The sequence below is a fragment of the Puma concolor genome, chromosome C2 (assembly GCF_028749965.1).
Source record: "Puma concolor isolate L17-30 chromosome C2, mPumCon1.1.hap2, whole genome shotgun sequence".
Taxonomy (NCBI): domain Eukaryota; kingdom Metazoa; phylum Chordata; class Mammalia; order Carnivora; family Felidae; genus Puma; species Puma concolor.
In genome coordinates this window covers 149,911,083-149,928,589 of record NC_141675.1, presented here as the reverse complement: position 1 = coordinate 149,928,589, position 17,507 = coordinate 149,911,083, and the positions used below count along the sequence as shown (strand labels likewise).

At 54.4% G+C, this 17,507-nt stretch overlaps 1 protein-coding gene and 1 long non-coding RNA gene across 8 annotated transcripts in view; both read left to right on the top strand.

The window, feature by feature from the left end:
• RUNX1 (RUNX family transcription factor 1) overlaps positions 1-17,507 on the top strand; it is a 259,423-nt gene that overhangs the window by 223,773 nt on the left and 18,143 nt on the right. The window lies entirely within an intron of this gene.
• LOC147577607 (uncharacterized) lies at positions 11,372-15,565 on the top strand. Its single transcript, XR_015240434.1, has 2 exons — positions 11,372-12,836; positions 13,031-15,565. It is a non-coding gene; the product is annotated as an uncharacterized LOC147577607 (long non-coding RNA).

Genomic DNA, 17,507 nt, shown 5'->3' with positions numbered 1-17,507 from the left:
TCTTCCAGCCGACATTACTGAATCTACGCCTCCATAAGTCAGTGCGATCATCGTGCTGAACAAGACTTGGGCTGCTGGGGTGGTGAGCCCAGTCCCGCTGGGAGGAAGGGGGACGATGCACCGTGACCCTTCTGCTGTGGGGCTTTGGGTGTGGCCACCAGTGATGTCGTAAAGGCAGAGCATCCCTAGAGAAAGCCTCTGCGTCGGCACCACCCTGGGTGTGAGCAGTTCACCCATCCGGGACATTTAAATCTCCCAGATCTATAACTTGCTGGTTCCCACGGAGGAACTGTCTTTACTTACAGCTTTATGTGTTCAACTGAGTCACTCCGAGGCCAGACCCAAGACCCAGGGAGCTTACGCTGTGCCAACAACTCCTACCATCTTTAGGAAGGTCGCATGTGGACGCTGACCTGCAGGAGTGGGGGTGGGGGAGGTCGAAGAATCTCTCAAGGTAAAAAGGGAGGAAGAAATAACCTGACCAGAGATAGCGCTCTTTGGAGTTGCAGGTCGCACAAGGGAAGTGAACATGGTTGTTTTATTAAGTCTCATGGGGTTTGTGCCCAGTGTGGCCACTCACACTGCATTAGCCCATGTCTCTGTAAGATCAGATGGCAAATTATATGATAAAGTTATTAAAATATCTGGAAAAGTCAGCACAAGCTCAAGGGCTCGCCTCGGCATTTCTGCCCGTTAAGTGGTTTATTGAGATCGCCCCTCTCGAGGTCTGTTCATCTTCATCCGGATGTTGTTGTAGATTGCCAGCTCTGTAGAACCGTCATTTGCCTGAATTCTCGGCCGTGATTCTGTGGCTGGTCCAAGAGGGTTGGTGTCTTCAGGGTAAAAGCACAAGTTTTTGAAACGCGCAGTGATGTCGCCCCCCCCCCCCCCCCCGCCGGTTTTGAACCTGCGGCATAGGTTGGTGACGGCGTCTATGCGGGGGTTGTGATTGGAGCAGACTGCGGTGAATTATGACGAGGACGCTGCCTGGTTCACGCGTGTACCAAAGGCAATAACAAAATGGAGCCCATGGTTTTATCGTTGGTTCATGTAATCCCCACCACCTGTCACCCGTGAGGCGCAGGGCACGGTCCTGAGGGTCCCGCCTAGTGGGCCCGCACAGGCACACAGCCTCCACGTGATCAGTTCCCGCCGTTCCCTTTACCGCCAATCCCAGGTCCCCCCGTCTCATATAAGCAATTACAGACATGGGCTTCAACGCTAATATTCTGTAATTCTGGCTACTGCAGCTCCTGGAGATTACCGGTCATGCCGAACATTCTCAGGGAAACCAGTAGGGATGTCCCGGAATACCTCTACTCGGTTGCTTATGATTAAAAGGCCACCTTTCCTTTCTTTCTTTCTGTCTTTCTTTCTTCCTTCCTTCCTTCCTTCCTTCCTTCTATTTTTGGTAATATTTTTGCTGTGGGATCGAGCTTTCTGAGGCACCATATGTTGCTAAATGAGAGAAGTCATTGCCCAGACGTGGATCTGTTTAATTTAATATGATTTTCCACAAATTACAAAGCATGACTTTAAAATTGAATTTGTGCAAAATTACCGATGGCCAATTCAGGTGGACGGGAGAGGAAATCTTGTTAGTCTTATTCCAGAATCTCTTCCCGATTTCCTCATTTGATTCTTTCACGCCTTGGGGGAGGGGGGCGGTCGGGGGCAGGGGCGGTGGATACATTAGGGGGTCTATAAGGAGTTTCTTTTATTTTTCAAACTTTCTCCCTGGTCATTCATTCATGGCTCCCTCAGACAGAGACACAGCGGCCTGGAGATGTCAAGACAGGGCAGATACAGCTGTTCCTCCCATCTTATCATCAGAAGAGACTCAGAAAAAAACACGGGAGCCCCCCTGGCCCCCCCCGCCCCCCCCCGAGAATGCACTTTCTCAGGAAAGCAGAATCTGGATCTATAAATTAGCACTAAAAGCTATATGGCAGATAGTGGGTACGGACTTTGGAATTCCAATCCCAGGTTGGCTGCTTCCCAGTTATGTGATCGTGCAAAAATTACTGAAGTCCTTTGTTCCACTGCTCCCCATCTGTAAAATGGGCGCGGTAATATTAGCACCTGACTCACCGGCGAGCTGTGAGGACAAATGAGTTAACATTCGTATGCCCGGCCCGCAGGGAGCGTCGCGTGTATTTACTCCTATTACGTCAGGAGTTTGCCGCCGGGATTGAGGTATATTTTCGTCAAGGGTTTAAGCACAGCGCCCACTAAATAAGTGGTTGGTGTCATTTGCTTTACTCTTAACGCTATTATTGTTCTCGTGCTGGTGGCAGTGGTATATCACCGGGGTGTCACATATCCGTCCATCCTGCCCGGCTCGGATGAGCCACACAGCCACTCTGTGACACTCACCTTGTGTCTCCTTGTTCCGCAGGAGGACAGGAGCCCTGTCTGTGGTGGTTTCAGTAGGGTCTTCGAGTCCTGTCCCGTTTCCTTGGGTGAACTCCAACAGGAGAGCCCATAACTGCTGCTCCACAAGGTCACGTGGGAACGGCAAACTGTTGTAGCTGAAAGGGACCTTATTCTTCTTTGCTCTGTGCCCTTTATTTTACTCATGAGACACCCGAGGCCCAGGGAATCACAGGGATTGGCCTAGTTGGAGGCCGACCTGAACTCCAAGTCTTGGGACTCCTGGTCCAGTGCTCATCCCGTTGGTCCGGCCCGCCTCGGAGGTGGCCACGGAATATAGGGTATGGAACCCTCGTTAGGACACGTAATCCTGCTCTGCCTTCCGCGGCCCTTTTCTAGAAGTGTGCGGTCTCCTCAACGAGACGATAGGCCGCGTGGTCGGGTCCCATATCCTGTGCTTCTTTGTGTCTCCGTTTGCAAAATGCTCAGTTCCACACTTGCGTAGGGGTTCTGCGAAAAGGCAAGGCTAGGGTACCCGTCTCCAGGCCACCCTGTGTCCTTCTCAGCCCCACAGAGCGCCCCCCAGCCCAGCCCCCTGGGGGACAGCAAACAGCTGCAGAAGGGCTGACGGGACACTCCGTGACCACAGGGCCCACGTGGGCAGCAGCCGCGGATGAACCCCGACCCGTCCCTTACTTGCATGAATCGGACACATTCAGAGAATGTGAATGGTCAGCCTCTTTGGCATTTTTAACGAACCATCTACAAAAGGATTTCTTTGAACCTAGTTTCACCTTCCTGTGTGATTTTAAGTAAATACCTCCCTGGGCCGATTCCGCCCACAGGCCCGGGCCTTGAAAGCCTGCTGGCGGCTTGGGCTGGCGGGCCAAGAGGAGGCCTGCAGACAGGTGTGCGAGGGTTTTGGGGCGGGGCCGGGCAGCCACAGCTGTGGGAACTCGGCAAAGCCGGGGCTGGGGGGGTGCTGGGGGGGTGCCGGGGACGGGTGCTCAGTGACAGTCCCATGTCCCAGTTCAGGACACCGCTGCCAACTTCTGCATCTAGGCCGCGCAGACGAGGGAGCTAGGGCCAGACACAGGCGTCCCCTCGACTGACCACCGCCGTGATTTCAGAGTCAGGGTCACGGGCGGCAAGACCAGAGCCACCCAGGGCCTTCACAGGAATCCCGTGGGCAGATACCAAGTGTCCCTCTGTCAGAGGCGCTGACTCGAGGGTGGCTTCCGGGCTCCCTTGCATTGGTGGTCACCTGTCCTATGTGCACCTTAGTTAAGGGTTAATCAAGAGAAGCAGGGACTTGAGGCCCCGCACTGACTAAGCACGTGGACCGGCCCTCCCGGCTTCGCCTCCCACAGCGCCTGACTCTTGACGAGTTATGACCATAGCCCTGGGCGGGGTGGGGGGGGTGCTTAAGCTCCAGGCCTTGCACTGGAGGTTCTCAGGGCTGGTCCGAGAACCACAGGTTTCTAAAGAACAGACCAGAAGAGGGGGCGATAAAGGAAATGCTGGGAAATGGCCCTTTTTGTTGCTCAGAAGAACAGAGCCATTAGGAAACATAGCATTCAGTGGTGTCGGAAGTTTTCCCAGCCAGGGGAACGATGTCCCCTGGTTTGGGCAGTGCTTACAGTGACTTTGAACTTCTGACCGCGGAAATGAGTGAATCCTAGAAAGCCGGACTAGAATGAGATGGCCAGCCCCCCCACCCCCCGCCCTGCCTCATTCAATAGGGGAGACACTGGAAGCCCAGAGAGGTTAAGCGATTTGCCGGAGATCACACAGCCAGCTGCTATACTCACGTGCCCAGCTTTCCCGCCCATCCTCCCCAGCTGGGACACATTCTCGTATTAGGACACAGCAAAGTGAAGCTTCCCAAGAAGTCCCTGCAAAACAGCACTTATGTGAAAGAGGGGCTGTTGGAACAAGATAGGGCAAACACCAGTGTGCCTGCGCACTGCTCCACCCAGTTTCTCTTCTTTATATTATAAAAAAAAAAAAAAAAAAAAAATGGTCTCAAATAACCCAAACAGGCAGGGTCTGATCTGCAGACAGTCTGCAGGCATCCGCCCAAGAAGCTGCCGGTCGGCTGGTCCATCCTTCACTGATTTATGTTGTGTGTGTTAAGCCTTAAATTGTTGAGACTCTGGCTGGCTGCAGTGGTATTACTGGAGGGCTGGTGCATGTTTTCAGCTCACGGAGCTGGCTCCGGGACTGGAGGTGTTGGCCTCAGATCAAGTCCAATCTCACACCTGTCTGAGACAATGAGGGCCTTGTTAGACACATCTCCAGTCAAGGCGGCTCAGGCTGCTTATTTTTCACGTTCAGAACAGAGGGTGGGGGGGGGGGGAACCTTGGGGCTGGGGAGAAGCCAAGGCGAGACTGGGAAATGCTGGGGTCAGCTGCCTCCCTTGCCCTCTCCTTCCCCCTCTTCCCTGCCCACCTCCCCCCCCCCATTTTATAAACTTTTCCTTATTTTTGGAAATTAAAAACAAACAAACAATACCAACAGTAGCCCTCTTATGAAGGAGAATTTCCTACTGCAAAACAGGGAGCTTGAGGCCCGTTGGAGAATAAATTCCCAGTCACCAAGGGGGTTGAACAACACCGTGGAGAAGCGGGGGTGGGGGTGGGGGGCATGGGGGCGGGTAGCTGAAATCTGAGCTTTTTCCACGCGAAGGGGTCTGTGCAGGAAGGATTTTCTCTTCTTGTTTTTCCCTTCTATTGCTGACGTTTCAGTGACTGGGGCAGTAAGCAGAGGGGAAGTCTTCCCCAGCTCTGTGTTACTCACTGATGAACTGGCAAGCTTGTGTCCCTCCTGTCCCTTGTTAGAACACCAGCGGGCCACCAGCACTTAAACGTCTGTGGACCCTTTGCAAATCCTGCTCTCCGGAGACCCTGACCCGAGGCAGCGACTGGGCAGGACCTCTTCTGGGCCCAGGTCAGCGGCCCTCAAGGCTGATGGCTGTGAGTGATCATTATTCGGTCAAAGCCACCCTGAAATGACTTGCTTTGCATAGGACCGCACAATGTGGGCTGAAAGTCAAGAGAAGAGTTTCCGGGAGTTAAGAAAGCAACCCTTTCCTGCCAGACCCCACCGTAGGCCCCACGCCAGCACCCAGTGACCCCTCTCGTGCAACTGTCCCGTCTTTGGGGGCTGGAGGAGCTCAGTGAATCTCTCCGCTTCCTTCTCGATTCGCGAGGCTCTTACTTGAGCAGGGAGGCATCTGGGTGCCAGTGGTCACTCCGTTCTGCTCGTCCTCCCACCAGAGACGGGCAGGGCCCCGCCCTTTCACCTCCGAAAAATGACTCAGGCGCTAGCTTCAGCCTCAGAGGCACAGCAGGAAGATGTGCACGCTGCTTGTTTTAAGACCTGAGACTTTGGGGACGAAGTGGGCCCGTCCGCTTTTCCTAGAGCACATCCCTTTGAACTCAGCCACCCCCGGTTCCTCCATATGCGCGTCGGCCAGCTTCCCCCAGGACTCTTTCAGAGGCAGCAAGCAGAGTGAGGCCTGGGAAGCGGCAATGAGGGACAGAAAACCTGGCGAACTTCCGGCTGCCCCCTGCCTGGGTTCGAACCCCTGGTATGTGACCTTGAGCGACAACACACGTGAGGACCCTGTGCCGTGGGAGGGGGTGTCACCGCTAAGACCATGGCCTCCCGGGAGGCCAGAGTGGGCACAGCCTCCTCCTTGAGGCCCCTCCGTCTGAACGCATTGCCTGTGGGGGATGGTGGCTGAGGAAGCAGATGTGGCCTTTCGAGCCCTCTGATGGCCAAGGGGGACCCGACACAGATGCTCCTACTGAGATCACTTCACCCACTGGTTTCTTAGCTCCTTCTCTTGCCGTGCCTTGCTCTGGGCCGTAAGCTTTCCACTCCCCTCCTGAGCCATCCGTGCTCGGAGGTGACCAAACGTGCACCAGCGAGTGGGGAGAGGCTGGAGCACTGAGGTCGCTGCGATCTGCTGCCTTGCCTTCACCTGCCCCCTCCTCTGGCCTCTCAACACCCCCCCCACCCCCCGTCTCCCCTGTCCTGCCTTCCTTCAGGGAGTCTGGCCTGCCCCATCTCCTCCAGGACATCTTCCTGCCCTCCGATGATCCACCCGGCCCCGCTTCTCTACTCCTGGTCCCATCCATCAGGGCCTGGCACTCCACCAAATCTCCATGCCTCGCCCTCCACTGTTACCCAGCGGGGTACACGTTGCCGCCGCCCCGGCTGTCATGGGCTCCCGGGAACGAGCACCCGAAGTTCCCTCTGTGCTTTGAGATCACCAAAACCGACTGATGAGATGCTTCCCAAGCATCCCCGCAGCCCTGAACACCTGCATCCTGTCGCCCTCATCTCCAGTCATGGTGCTGAGAGCGACAGGCTCGCCTCAAAGTTGCAGGCCGGCAGGCAGGAAGCGTCTCTCCTCCTCCTCCAGACCCCCGCGGCCCCAGCCCAGATCTCCAGGGTAAGGGGTGAGCAGCAGTCCCTGAGGAAGATTGTGCCTGCTCTGGGGACAGCAGGTCAAAACGGGTCAGTAACCGGTTTTACTCTCAATTCTAAAATGTTCTTCCCGGAATGATTTCCTTCCTCCCAAAGCACCAGTGCTAGGGTGGAGCCTTGCTTCTTGGTTCAGTGATGGACTCTTCCTCGGCCTCCCAGAGCCCGGCTGGGGGCCTGAGGGAGGGAGCCCAGGTGGTCCCGCCCAGGTGCCAACACGCTCACCCCTTTCCCTTTTGCTACAAGGAAGAAGGTGGGAAGTGTCTGTGCTCCTTGACCCCCTGACCCCGTACCTTCTACAGCTCCCTGCTCTCTGAAGCTGGTGAGCTGCCCTCTCCTTCTGCTGCCTCCCCACCCCCCGCCAGGCCAGCCGCTCTTGTGTCCCTGCTGTCTCCCAGACACCTGCCTTCTGCCCCAGCCCCCATGCTCAGATGCGTCCAGGGGTCACCTCCTTCCCTCAAAGCATTCCTGATTCTTCCTGGTTCTGGCACTTTCCGAGCCCATACTTCCGAGTTCACTCCTGACCTTGGTGGCCCTCCACCCTGGCCACCTCGAACCAAGCCTCTTTTCTCCCCCCCCCCCCGACTGACCCATTGACGGGCCTCAGGGCCTCAGGTCCCCCAGCACTGAAACAGCCACCCCCTCCATGCCCAGTGGCTTCATTCTGTGCCTGAGGTGGATGAGAAAAGCCAAGTAGCCCCCTCCCCCCATCCCGCCTTGTGCCACTGAATCACGGGCTTCAGCTAGTGTATGCGGGCCCGCAGGCCTATCTGCAAAAATAACAGAATGTGGGCCAGCGGGGGGCAGGCCATTTGTCACCCTTCTCTGTCAACCTCCCTTTCGCTTTCTTCACCTCCTCTTCCCTCAATTCCTCCGAAAGCCTCTTTTGTTCCGGTCAAGGGGAAAGTACTTTGGACGTGTCATTGAGACTGGTTTGCTGTTTTGTTCTTTTTTTTCCCCCCAAAGACGGGAAGTTCCTGTTTATGGGAAAGGTTGTTCGTCTCCAAAGACGTTACAGAGCCAAGTGGCTATAGGATGATTTCTTGCTGCCCTTTTTTCAGGGTGGTACACAATATGAGAAAAAAATAATAATAATAAACCAATGAGAGAGAGTCTGTGAACACAAAAGGAGATGTTAGAATAGGTTTTTGTTGGTACTTGCATTTTCTTGTTGAAAAACAGAGCAGAGACCCTGAGGTGCAGAGGTGCGGACAGAAGCCTGATGTTATCTGGCCCCTAGAAATCCTGCCTGGAGTCCAGCGGCAGGCAGGATCCAGAACTCAAAAAGGCGCAGGCAATTGGTCCTGCTCAGTACAAACGGTGCTTTTAGTCTTTCGTAAACAGCCTGTGCCCCAGGGCTCGAATCCTTCAAAAGTTTGCCTAGGTAATTGCGTTTCATTGCTGTCTGGCGTGTGCTCCTTGGTCTAATCTGGAGGTTCAGACAGCCAGGCCAAAGCCTGTGAGACTGGAGGAGAACGAGACCGTGAATTTAATCCACTTGAAAGACAGACTAATACAAGTGCGGCTAGCTCATTATTTTAAGTGATGTGAGCAGAAAAGGGTATGGCGCTTTCCATAAAAGGGTTTAAAATCGGCGCGTTGCAGTCACTTGGCGGTTTAAGGCCATTAGAAGAAAAGGCGGAACCAGGGCGAGGGTGGGATCCTTGCTGTCACCTCCTGGTTTCTGGAAGCCAGCCTCCTCCCCACGAACACCCCAAAACACAGGGGCCATGGGGGGAAGTGATACCTTCCCTCCCTGATTTTGACTTGGGTTGTTCATGAATTCATGGCCATAGACACCGGCTTCCATTTGAGATTTGGGGGTGTTTGGGCTTCGTTTCGGGGTAGAAAGGAGATAGAAATGGTGTAAGGACTTCCCAGTCAGCCCCACAGAGCTCAGAATCCCAGACGTGTAAGCAGGAAAAGGTATCCCCTCCCTTGTGTCCACTGGGCTCTGTGCTCAGCAATCACATCCAGCCCCTTCCTTCCTTCCTTCCTTCCTTCCTTCCTTCCTTCCTTCCTTCCTTTTGAAGTCCAGACCAGGTTTTTTTTGCGTGTTTAGTATATGGTAACTAGACCAGGGGAGCAGTAATGGCTTCAATGATCGCATAGTAAAAACCAGCACTCTACAAAGAGCCAGAAGGTCTGTCCCTGCCCTGTCACCAGCCTGCCCTGGAGAACAGAGAGAGCCACTTGACCTGTCTGTGCTTCAGTGTTCTCTGAAACGGGGCTGGCTCAGAAAGGCTCTGAGGTTGCTTTCTGCACTATCGTTCCATGAGACGTTGGAATGAAACCTTAGAAATGTTGACAGTGATTTGCATCATTATCTAGTTCCATGTGACTCATGCCCGGGAAGCTTGGGAAAGGCAAGCAGTAGCCTGTCCCTTCCCAGGTGGCAAAGCCGACGGTCAGCTCGGGAGCGATCTCGTTGCTCGTTTACACCTGCGTCTCACCCAGGACGCGGCGTGCCAGCTCCGAGTCTGGATGCTGGGCCACGAGACTGTGAGAAAGAGTCGTCCCAGATCCTGGCGTGGGGACAGAATTCTCCCTGGGCACGGCGTGACTGCTGATGCCGCGCAGGCAGACAAATGGCCTCCGGCGACCCTGGTTCCCACAAGGGCTCCGGAAGGTTCCCACCACACCCCTTATCTCCTCACACTCCTCGGTTTCATCTGTGCTGTGCCTGGGGTGCGTGCCTACCCCGGGCTGGGTTTTTCTAAGGCACCATTGACACGTGGGTCCGGATCTGTCTCTGCCGTGGGGGAGGGGCATGCTGTGCCTTGCAGGATGTGTAGCAATACCCCTGCCCCCCCCCCACCCTCTAGGTGCCAGTAGCACCCTTCACCCCAGTTGTGATGCCCAGAAATATCTGCAGACACTGCCCAATGTCCCCTGGAGGAGAAACAGCCCCTGTTGAGGCCAGTCTGGGAAACTCACAAAGATCTCGCCGTCTACACGGGACCTCGATGCCTGCAACAAGGGGGCGGATCTCAGGGGTCTATAGTTGGTAGCAAATCAGTTTTGACTCTTCACTCCTGCTCTCCGCAGGTCATCCCTTTTGTTGAGCAAGAGTTTCCTAGTCTGCTGTCTCAAACTCTACTTTTTTTTTTTTTTCTAAATTCTTCCATGTTAGTCCCAAGTCACTGAAAAACCTATTGCTTCTCCGAGAAAGCTTTCCTTGACCTTGTAAATCAAAGCCGTTCTCTGGAGGGAGGTTTCCCACCGCCGGGCTCAGTATCATCTTTCTCAGGGTGACCTCATCTATTAAAGTATGAAGGTTGTATTTGAAATGCCATTTACTTTCTCTAAGTCAATAAATGAAACTGTGGATCTTTAGATCATCAGAGGTCTGCTTATTACCAAGAGTTTTTGTGTGTGTGTGTCATTTTTTAAATCGAGATCTGTGTTGGGAGTTTAAAAGAATTCCGGCAGATTTCCATTTGCCTTTCTGAATCCGTTTGGGGTGATATTCCTCTGCGAGTGTAGATTGCCCCTAGATGAATCTGACTTTATTAGTTTGTGTCCTTTGTTCAGAGCACCAGGGATGAGCTTGTGAAAGCACACAGCTCTTATCTTCAAAGGTCTCCTTTATGCAGCAAAAGCGCACCTCCACAACCTGTGTTACTAATCTGTTGCAGTCCCAATTAGTTCACGTGAAGGTCAGTCCTTTGGGGGGTGCGGAGCCGCTGCAGACTTAAGTGAACAAATTCCTCCTGCACGGAGCTCGCGCCCAGGTGGGGGAGAGGGCTGCGGCGGAGGCATCAGACCAAAGAGGGGGCTGTCCGCTACCGCAGGGGAAATTGATAGCAAGTCCCCCTGGCTCACAAGCCAAAGGAACCCAGTTATTCTGAAGAACTCAAAACCAGCATGGGACGGGGCGGCCGGGTGGCTCAGTCGGTTGAGCATCCAACTCTTGATTTCGGCTCAGATCGTGATCTCACGGTTTGTGGGATCGAGCCCAGCGTCGGGCTCTGCGGTGACAGCACGGAGCCTGCTTGAGAGTCTCTCTCTCTCTCTCTCTCTCTCTCCCTCTGCCCCTCCCCCACTTGCGCTGTCTTTGTCTCTCTCAAAATAAGTGAACTTTAGAAAAAAAAAAAGAAACTAGCGGGGGAACCTGTTCGTTTTAAGGAAACTGTTTGGGGTTGTTCTTCTTCACTGTGTCGCTCCGATGGCAAATAGCCCAATACTTTAGCAATTGCCGAAAAACAAAGAGCAGCATTAGAGAGCCATTTGGGGGCGGGGATTTTTTATGAATGGAGAAGCCTTGAACTTAAGAAGTGCAGCGAACACTACTCCTCCAAAAACAGGTCTGTGAAAAATAAGCCAGAGCTGTTGGGGTCAGGAGCATGTTGAGCTTTAGGAATGAAAGATGATGCTGAGCTCTATCCTGCTGTGTCTCTGAGACCACCAGCGGAAGACAGGCAATCCGTGAATCATGGATGTCTTGTGTCTCCGGTAAGGGTGGCCGGGGGTGGGGCGGGGCGGGGGGGGGGGGGGGGAAGGAACGCCCCTCTTACGTGAAGAGAATCTGTGCGCTTGGCCTGCCGTGATTTCCGACATGGCAGAGTGGGAGAATTGAAGGGTCCAAGGCCCAATGGAATTGGCAGTGCCCTTCAAGAGGGAGAAGTTCATGGTTATGTCCATTCAGAGCACTGGAGGCCAAGGGATGGCCGGGAATCGCCCCACACCTGCTGGGAGGCAGGTGCTAGAGGGGCCGAGGGGCGGCTCTTCCAGGGCGCTGGCCTCCCGGCTGGGAATTCCCGGAGCCAGGCCTGACGGGTGGGAAAGGAAAAGAAGAAGCGGGGTGCAGGTAGGGGAAGAAAAGTCACGGCGGGACGGCACAGACAGGAGCGAGCGCGAGGAAAACAGAAGAAGGCTGAAGCAGACACCGCGCCAGCAGTTTATGGAAGGAGGCCAGGCCCTTCAGCCTGGGGAACTTACTCTTCACTGCTTCAGGCTGGGAGCACGGAATGGGAGCTCTTTAGCAAAGAGCTGCCACCCCTCAACGGGAGTCCCACCTCGGGAGGTGAAAGCACAACGCGCCTTCCATTGGCCAAGCTCGGCTTTTGGATTTCGGTGCTGCGGCCAGCAAGGCGGGGTGGCGGGAGGTGGCGCGGTGCTCCCCGTGAAGGAGGCCGGTGCTCGGCAGGAGAAAGGGCTTCTGTTTCCTCTCAGTAACCTGCCGTGTGCAGCCTGCTGGAGCCTCGCACGGGCTCACCGTGAAACCACGTCTTCCCCGGGGAGGGGGCTCGAGGGCACTTTGCACCTCATGGCTGGGGAAACTGAGTCTCCAAGGGATTAAGTCACTTGCCCGAGCACACGGTGAGTGAAGGGTGAGTCCGGGCTCAGCCCTAATCTCTCAGGCTCCCAGACACCCTTGCTATGCTCTTCCTCAGGCCCTCTCGACTCCCTGAGGGACAGCCCCAGGCCGCGGGTCCCAAATCCTGGAAACGTTTGGGGGCCACACAGACGGAAGGCTCATCAAGCCTCCATTCCGCCCCCTGCCAGCACTCTCTAGATCATATTGTGTCGCGTTCTTGCTTCCCCATCTATAGGACTCCTGACTTTAATGTTTATTTATTTTTGGGACAGAGAGAGACAGAGCATGAACGGGGGAGGGTCAGAGAGAGGGAGACACAGAATCTGAAACAGGTTCCAGGCTCCGAGCTGTCAGCACAGAGCCCGACGCGGGGCTCAAACTCACAAACCGCGAGATCATGACCTGAGCCGAAGTCGACCGCTTAACCGACTGAGCCACCCAGGCGCCCCTAGGACTCCTGATTTTATTAGAATGCCATGCTTCAGAGTTTGCTGCGTAAAACCAGAAGTGTCCGGCCTAAAATTCCAGTAAGGACGCAGCAGGGCCTGTGCTACATGGGAGAAGACACAGAGGCTGCCTGAACGGCGTCAGCCCCTCTAAAATCTGCCCAACAGTCGTAACGTTCTACAAAACCACACGAGCGCTGAGGTGAAATCTAGGGTTGCAGCCGGGAGCACGCACCGCGGGAAAGCCACCACCGGGCTGGTGGTGAGGGCGGCCTCCAGGTACCTCTGCCCCGTGCTGCCTCTGTGTCCCCCACCAGAGATGTGTCGGAGGCCAGCTGTCGGCTGGAGGGCGGCATGCTGACAACGGAGGGCCGGGGGCCGCAGAGCTGGATGGAGTGGTCTCCGAGGAAGCCAGGCCGCAGAATGACAGGACCGATAGCCGTTGAGTGCCACATCTCATTCTGAGCTGGGCTCAAGAGCGTGCTCTCCAATACTGACAACTCACGGGGGAGGGGCCGGTGGCCCTGCAGCCCCCGCGGCCCCAGACCTAGCATCACTCCTTTTTTTTTTTTTCCTTGCCTGCCACCACCCTGAGGCATCACAAGGACCTTAGCGAAGCTTGGCCACCTCACTTAGTAGGATCTGCTCAAGGGTCGGCTCCTCCTGAATCTGCTTGGTCAGACCACCGATGTCCCTCTGGCAAGTCCTGTGGGCTCCCCCTCATCGGCACCTGGCCTCCCATCGACAGTCTGGATCGTGGCTTGGCTTCGACAGCCTCCCGCCCTGTGCCGTGGACCAACGAAGCTCAAACCTGTACGGTCCTCTTTAGAGCATGCGCCAGCCCCGTGGAATGTTCCCTCAAAAGGTTCCGTTTCTTTAGCTCTGGGCTGTGCCAGGTGATGCTGTGTCTCTCCCGCTTGTAGCTTCCCACTTCGCGGTGTCTGTCATTTGATCCCTGTGAGTGAGGGTCCTCGTTCTGTGTCCAGGGCTCGAGCGCAAGCTAGAGGCTGCCTGAGATCTCTCAGCTGCTGACGCGGGATTTCTGGCTCTTCCTTTTCCAGGAGCCACAAGGAGGGCAAAGGGGCTAGAGAGTGAGTGGATGGGAACCGAAAGCCATCCTTAGCCCCCGTGTTTTGAGATTTTTGTTGGAGGAGAGGGAAATGGAAGAATGGAGGGAAAATAACAGGGTGGCCGTGGACTCATCTGAGCATGGCAGATGGGCTGGCCTTACAGAAGTTCACCCAGCCCACCTGCAGAATCGGTTCGGACCTGGCAAGTGTGTGCAGGGGCCGAGATGCAGAGGTGCCTGCAGGGGGCGTTTGCTTAACAAAGTACGGGGACGTAATCCGTCTGCAGGGGAGGACAGAGGAGGACTAGAAGGTGCCTTCTGTCCCCTCGAAACCGTGATTCCCCCCCTCCCCCCCGGCTCCAACCTCGTGTGAACCGAAGGCTACTCTCTCTTTCTCTCTCTCTCTCTGCCTCGGGGACACAGTGTGGGCGGGGAAGAGCAGGTGTGCATCCACACGGCCGTCTTTTCTAGGAGCCGGTGACTCGCCCCCCCCCCCCAAACCCTTCCTCGGAGACAACCCTGCCGGAGTCCAGAGCCTTTCTCCAGACGTTGAGAGGAGAGGCCTCGTGGCGAGGGCTGAGCTGTTTCCCCTGGGAAGCGTCTGGCAACTCTAATGAGGACCGGCACTTTGCGTTTATAGAACGCCTTTCATCTGCGCCTCTCAAAGCGGCTCCACAAACATTAATTAACGCTCACACCTGTGAGGCAGGTGAGGCCGGCTGCCCCCAAGTTTAGAGATGAGGAAACGGAGGTTTGGAAGGAGAGGGGCTGGGGGTGGCTCTGCTGCAAAGAGCCGGCCTCCTGGATTCCCGGCGCCCCGACCCCGACCCCGGTGGCCTTGACCGCAGAGCCCCGGAGCCTCCCACCGTCCCCCTGGCGGGGCTCGGAACATGGGTCCCGGAGGCTGTGAACGGTGGAGACGTGGCCACGGGGCTCCGGCTCCCTCCTTCCCTTCTGCCGCGCCCTCCTCCCCCCCCCCCCCACACCGTCCCCGATCCGGACGGGACCCCTCAAAACCCTGAAGGCCTTTAAAACGCAGCATCCCCGGGCAGGTCTCTGCCCAGGCTTGGTGCTGGATGCCTCCCTCCGGAGTAATTGCTGGAACAATGAAGGCATCTTAGCTGTACATGACTAACCAAGATGTCTGTAGCCGGCAGAGACAACGGTTGGCAAATACCAGAGCTATTTCACAACCTCGCTTTTTCCAGGATCCAGAGCTGGTGGGAGCTGACTCACATCATCTTGGGGTTTCGCTGATAGCAACAAGTCGCCACTGCGGGGTCAGCTACCTGGGCGCACTTCTAGGTGACGGCCCGTCCGCCCGCCCCTTTGGGCTGTGTGGCGTTGACTGCAGGCCTCATAGACGAGAGGACACAGCTGGAAGACAGTGGGACTTTGGGGAAATGCCTCTTTCAGGACAGAGAACCACCCAACGCCAGGGGTCACGAACGCAAAGGGTTCTGAAGGGAGGTGTAGGGTGTTTGGGGGTTGGGGGGGCAGCCTTTTGTTCGCAGGGGAGCCCCGATCTTCCTTCCCAAGGGTCCCAGACAAGGAAACGCAAGCCTCCACCGGGCCCGCCCTGACACATCACCCTGGAAACTGACTCACATCTCTGAGCCCTGAGTCATATCCTGTTGTGCGTTTGGAGGCATCCAAGAGGGCATTACACCAGCTCCCCATGACTGAGGTGAATCTGAAGAGCACCCTGGGAAGCACCTTGCCGTCTTCCAAACAGAAAGAGGGCAAAAAAAAAAAAAAAAAAAAAGAAAGAAAGGAAAGAAAAAAAAAATCCTCTAGGGAAAAAAACCAGGACAGCCCCAAGGGTTTGTATGTTCACCAAGCAGGTTTGGCCCTTTTAAAAATAGATGCTGGGGCCCCATGACATACATAACTGTCTGGTCTCTGTTTTTAAATGGCTCTGAAAGGTTACCAAAAGGTCGCAACTTTTAAAGATATCAGCTGGATGGCCGAAGGAAGGGCCCTCTAACTATACCAGCCGCCAGAGCTGGCGACCTCCTGGCCCCGGGCTGAGAAAAGACGCCCTGGGCTCAGGGGCGCTGCTGGGAATCCGGGTTTGGAGGGTGGGCGTTAAAGACCCCAGAGGTGGCTGGTCAGAGCAGAACCAAGAGGGGTCTCTGGCCAGGCTCTCCTGGGTGGCCTGGCGGGGGTCTGAGGACCGAGGACAAAGTGGGCCGTCTTAACCTTTTCAAAGAACAGCCTTTGGTTTTGTTGATTTTCTTTGCCACTTTCGATTTCATCGATTTCCGCCCTCATTTTTGTTATTTCTTTCCTTCCGCTTGCTTTCGCTTTAGTGTGCTCTTTTTCCTCTACTTTCCTAAGGTGGAAGCTCAGATCATCGATTCTGGATCTTTCTTCTTTTCTAATATATGCGTTCGATGCTACAAATTTCCCTCGGAGCGCTGCTTTCGCCGCATCCCGCAAATTGTGATCAGCTGGATTTTCATCTAATTCAAAGTGCATTTTAATTTCTCTGGAGACGTCGTCGTTACCCCGTGGGTTATTTAGAGGTGTGTTGTCGAAGCTCCAAATACTTCTTCCAGCTAACTTTCCGTTGTCGACGTTGTCGTTTTAGCTTTAAATCCATGTGGTCTGAGAATACACTGTGCATGATTTCTGCTCTTGTAAATCTGTTAAGGGTGTTTTATGGCCCAGAATGTGGTCTTTCTGGGTGAATGTTCCCTGTGAGGTTGAGAAGAAAGTGTCTTTTGCTGTTGTTAAATGGCATCTTCTATACATGTTCACTGCATCAAGCTTGTTGGTGGTACTGTTCAGGTCAAATGTGCCTTAATTTTCTGCCTGCTTGATGGATCCGTTGCTAGAAGACTATTTTTCTATTGTTTCTTGTAGTTCAAAGTCACTTTTCGCCTCATGTTTTTTGACACTCTGTTGTTAGGTGCACACACATTAAGGATGGTTACATCTTCTTAGAGAACGGACTCATTCATCATCACGTATTTCCCCTCTTTATCCCTGAAATTTTTTCCTTCTCCTGAAGCTAGTTTTGTATAAAATGATTAGAGCTACCCTGCCTTTCTGTGGCTTACTGTCAGCATGGCGTCTGTGCATCTCTTTACTTTTAACCCAGGTCTTTACATTTCAAGTAGGTTCCTTGTCGACAACATATAGTTGGGCCTTGTTATTAATTCACTCTGACAGTTCCTGTGTTTTAACTGGGTGCGTTTAGAACATTCATATTTATTTTTTTTTTAATTTTTTTTCAACGTTTATTTTTTTATTTTTGGGGCAGAGAGAGACAGAGCATGAACGGGGGAGGGGCAGAGAGAGAGGGAGACACAGAATCAGAAACAGGCTCCAGGCTCTGAGCCATCAGCCCAGAGCCCGACGCGGGGCTCGAACTCCCGGACCGCGAGATGGTGACCTGGCTGAAGTCGGACGCTCAACCGACTGCGCCACCCAGGCACCCCTAGAACATTCATATTTAAAGTGATTCTTGATATGGTTGGATTCATACGTACCATGCTTGTACTATTTTATATGTATTTACCTGTTCTCTTTTTCTCCTCTTTTTCTGCCTTCTCTGATCTTAACGGAGCACTTTCTATGACTCCATTTTATATCCTCTCTTAGCCTATCAATTGCACCTTTTAAGAAAAGTGTTTTTAGGGGCGTCTGGGTGGCTCAGTCAGTTAAGCGTCCGACTCTCGGTTTTGGCTCAGGTCACGATCTCATGATGTGAGTTCAAGCCCCACATCGGGCTCTGTGCTGACAGCACAGAGCCTACTTAGGATTCTCTCTCTCTCCCTCTCTCTGCCCCTCGCCCCA